This window comes from Octopus sinensis, linkage group LG18 (genome assembly GCF_006345805.1).
Source record: "Octopus sinensis linkage group LG18, ASM634580v1, whole genome shotgun sequence".
Lineage (NCBI taxonomy): Eukaryota > Metazoa > Mollusca > Cephalopoda > Octopoda > Octopodidae > Octopus > Octopus sinensis.
Genome location: NC_043014.1, coordinates 53,147,479 through 53,152,478, shown reverse-complemented (window position 1 = coordinate 53,152,478; position 5,000 = coordinate 53,147,479).

Genomic DNA, 5,000 nt, shown 5'->3' with positions numbered 1-5,000 from the left:
CATTACATACATACATACCTACCTACATACATACATACTACATACATACATACATACCTACCTACTACATACATACTACATACATACATACATCATACATACATACATACTACATACATACCTACCTACATACATACATACATACATACATCATACACACATACATACATACATACATACATACATACATGCCTACCTACATACATACATACATACAACATACATACATACATACATACATACATACATACATCATACATGCTACCTACCTACATACATACATACAACATACATACACTACATACATACATACCTACCTACATACATCATACCTACATACATACATCATCATACATACATACATACATACATACATGCCTACCTACATACATACATATAATACATACATACATACATACATACATGCATACATACATACATACATACATTCATACATACCTATATACATACATACATACATACACACACACACACACACACACACACATGCACACATACATACATACATGCATGCATTCATATAAACACCCACGCGTGAGTGACGGTAGACTGACAAGATTGTTGAAGCGGAGAGAGACTGCAGTGGAAATCCTTGCTCAAGCTATCCTCTTGCTTTATCGAAATCAGAACCACATGGTCACGAAACGGACCCTTTTACTCCTCCCACCCCACACCCCTAGGATGGAGGCTGGTGACTCCTCTTCAGCTCTCCAGGAAGAGTTCTTTCCTATGTGCCATCTTTTTTACGGTAGTGCTTGTTGGGTCCAAACGAGTGTGTGTGTGTGTGTGTGAGTGTGTGTGTGTATGTGTGTGTGTGTGTGTGTGAGTGTGTGTGGTGTGGTTGTGTGTGTGTGTGTGTGTAGTGTGGGTGTGTGTGTGGGAGTGTTGTCTGTGTGGTTGTGTGTGTTTGTGTTTGTGTGTTGTGGTGGTGTGTGTGTGTCTCTGTGTGTGTGTCTGTGTGTGTGTGTGAGTGTGTGTGTGAGTGTGTCTGTGTGTGTGTGTGTGTGTCTGTGTGTGTGTGTGTGTGTGTGTGTAGCTGAGTTCAAAATTGTCGATTAACTGAAAATATCTGTTCAATTAGGAGACAGAAACTCCCTCGAAGGATGTTTAAAATCTACCAAAATAAGAAAAGCAGGGGAAATAACTCTAGTAATATCATCAAAACGAAGTTTTTCGATATTAAAACTAATCAAGATCGAAGTCGATATTTAAGACTTCCTTCTCCAATGTGTCCTTCCTTTCTCAGGGGCTGCTCTTTCTAGCAGGGCTAGCAACCACATCTAAGTTCTAAGGAACCCCCACACCTCTCTCTTTCTCTCTCTCTCTCTCTCTCTCTCTCTCTCTCACTTTCTTTTTCTCTCTGTTTCCGTGAACTTCCCTTTCTCTTCCTTATCACCGTCTCTCTCTCTCTTTCTCCTTTCTACCTCTCTCCCTCTCCCTCTCTCTCTCTCTCTCTCCAGTCTCCCATCGTTATTCTCGCTTACTCTCCTTCTCTCCTTCCTTTCCTTTAATCTCACCCCCCACCTCCCTCCTTACCTCATCTTTTTTATTCGCTCTTCACAGCTTTTAGATCTTTCTCTCTTTTTTTTACCTTCATATTCATTTCTATTGCTTTCCTCCTTTTATATTTCCTTCTCTTTCTCTCTCCCTCCTCCCCTCTCTCTGTCGCTTTTCCTCATTCTTCTCGATCAAGGCTGACCTGGGGTTAAACACCGACAATAACAACATTAGTCTCTCCTCTTCATCTTATCCTCATCTTCCTAAAGACCCATCACCACCATCATCATCATCACCATCACTAGTAGCATCGTCATCGTCGTCGTTGTCGACATCGTCATCACCATTATAATAATAATAATAATAATAATAATAATGATGATGACAATCGTTTCCTTCAGCACCGTTGTCGTCACTATCACAACCCCGACAACCATCATCAACATCGTCATCAACAATGTCACTGCAATCGTCACCATCACCATCATCATCATCATCATCGCCGTCGTCCTCCTCCTCATCATCACCATCATCATCGTTGTCGTCGTCGTCGTCGTCCTCATCATCATCATCACATCCACTACTTTCCCAACCGTCAAACCATTATTCCCACCATCACCATCATCACCACTATCACAAGCACCGTAACCAATATTTTTACTTCATCATCGTCATCATCATCATCGTCTTCGTCGTCGTCGTCGTCGTCGTGTCGTCGTCGTCATCATGGTGATCGTTGTGGTCGTACTGATGGCGGTGGTGATGATCGCCACCATTACCACCACCGCCATCTCCACCACACTGGCCATCATCATCATCATCATCATCAGCATCAAAGAAAGTTCTTTCATTCCCTCTTCACCTCGTCCTTTTCCTCTTATTTCCCCCATGACCTTCTCTTCCCTCTCCCCTTACCTTTTCCTCCCACACATTTCCCCCTCTCTCACATTTCTTTCATCTTAACATTTCCTCTCTAACTCTTACTCAATTACCTCCCCCTCTTTCTCTCCCTTTCTCTCCCTCTCCCTCCCTTTCTCTCCCTCCCTCTCTCTGCCTACTTTTGCCTTCTTCTCTCTTTTCCGCCCACATTTTATCTTTCTTCCTCTCACAATTTTCGTATCTTCTCCTTCCCTCTTAACACACACACACACTCTCTCTCTCTCTCTCTCACCCTCTTCCTTTCTCTCACTCTGCATCCTCTTTTCCTCTCTCTCTCTCTCTCTCTCTTTCTCTGACCCCCTTTCTCTCCCCTCTCTCTCTCTCCTCTTCTTCGCAACCAAAACACAAAATCAGATCAAAATAAAATGAATATTATTCCCAACGGCTGAAGTGACACGAATCCTAAAACCCAGTTTTCAGCGATCTGACCAGAATTCTTTAAAAAATGACAATTGTTTTTGTTGTTGCTTAGCCACAAGACGATCCTTGAGGTTGAGTTGCAGAACTTTGACTAAAGACGTTCCAGCTATGACCATCTCGTATTTCCTTTACTATTCAAGCGTAGTGTATCTAGGACTAAATCATCCAACGTGCCTTTCCATTATGTGTGTGTGTGTGTATGTATGTATGTATGTATGTGTGTGTGTATGTATGTATGTATGTATGTATGTATGTTGCGTGTATGTGTGTGTATGTGCGTATATGTGTGTGTGTGTGTGCAAACGAAGAAGGGCAAAATTCATGACCCCCTTAAGGGCTTCGGTGATAGGTGGGAGGAAGGGAGGAAGTTATCTCCAGACAACAGACCTGACCCGAGCATAGGACAGAGATCGAACCCTATTAAAGGTACCTCAGGACCAAACGCTAGCGATGGATTGTCTAAACCGCTCCATTCCTCTTCCTCCCGCTAGAAACGGTAACGGGCCCTTCTATGGGTTGTTACACTGTCCCCACCCGCCTACCCAGCCCTCGAAATCCCACTGGGAAGGCTTTTGCAGAACCCAGACTAGGGTAGAAGATAGTTATCGAACACGGAACCACGTAATGGCGAAGCGAACTGCTTAATCGCGCGGGTGTCCTTGCTACATGAGATTCCGATTCGAGGTGGACGGCAAGACAAGAGACAGAATCAACGCGAGGAAGAACTTATGTATACACACAACGTGTGTAGTCTGATGCTCGACCGTTCTTATCATATCAACAGCTTCAGCAGGGCCTCTGGGGGACATTGGGTGAAGCAAGACGGCTTTCGCGACCCGAAACTGAAAGAGAAAGAGTCCTCTCGAAATTCGAAGAAGCAGTTTTTTTCCTTTCCATTTTCTTTGTTTGGAGCGATGACCATCCTGAAACCATTCTCTCTCTCTCTCTCTCTTCTCTCTCTCTCTCTCCTCTCTCTCTCTCTCTCTCTCTCCTCTCCTCTCTCTCTCTCTCTCTCTCTCTCTCTCTCTCTCTCTCTCTCTCTCTCTCTCTCTCTGGATCCTGAACTTCGGATAAAACCTTGGCCAGGAAACGAGTCGAAGAGAGCAGTTGATTACTTCACTCGTTGATTTGGCTGCTAAGTTATTTTATCGATCGCAGGGAAACGAAAGGCAAAGTTGACTTCGACGGGATTCGAACGCAGAACGGAAGAAACTGGAACAAATCTCACAATATTTTTCATCAGACCCCCGAGCAATTCTGCAATGCCATCATGCCAGAATAGGCTTATAATAGTTTCACCCAACATTGTCACCAAGACACATTGGTTTGTGAGCTGGAAGAAGCAGAAGAGCGTCGGAGGAAGGGCTTTGCAGCATTTCTTTACGGACCTATGTGTTCTGAGTTCAAATCCCACTGGAGTTAACATTCACTTTCAGTCATTCAGGGTTGATAAAATGGAGTACCAGTCAAGTACTGGGGTCGATGAAATTTATTATAAGTCTTCATTAAAGACCTGAACATTTTCCGATTTAGACCCTGCTTGCTGTGTTCTCTTCACTGAGGATTTGGCTGGGTTAACGGCTTGTATTGGTCCACATGTGCCACATGGTCACGGAAGATGAGGATGTATTTTGCGAAGATGGGGACTCACTAGGACTTTGCTCGACGGGTGGTTCTGGAGGACCATGGAATATACCAACAAACGGTGAATGCAGCTTCCCGTTGCAACGGCACACACACACACACACACACACACACACACACACACATCTGACCTTCATTTAATGAGTGGTTTTGTACCAGAGGATCAATGATTATCAGCTTTAAGTCAAAGGCATTCCAGCAATGACCATCCCGACTTTTATGCAGACACTTTGGATCTGGAGAAAAATATCTTCTTTAGGCTCGGTTAGATTTGAGGGAGATTTAGCTACCATTTCTAGTATATCCAACGACCATGTACAGTCCCCTTCTCTTTTGCTGGTTCGTTAGCATTTGACTATTTAAAGCCAGTTAAAGGCAAAATCATCGGAGCGTCGAACAAAATGCGTCGTGATAGTTATGTTCTGAATTCGTATACCCCCGACAGCCGACTTTGCCTTTTGCTCCTCCTGGGGTCGATA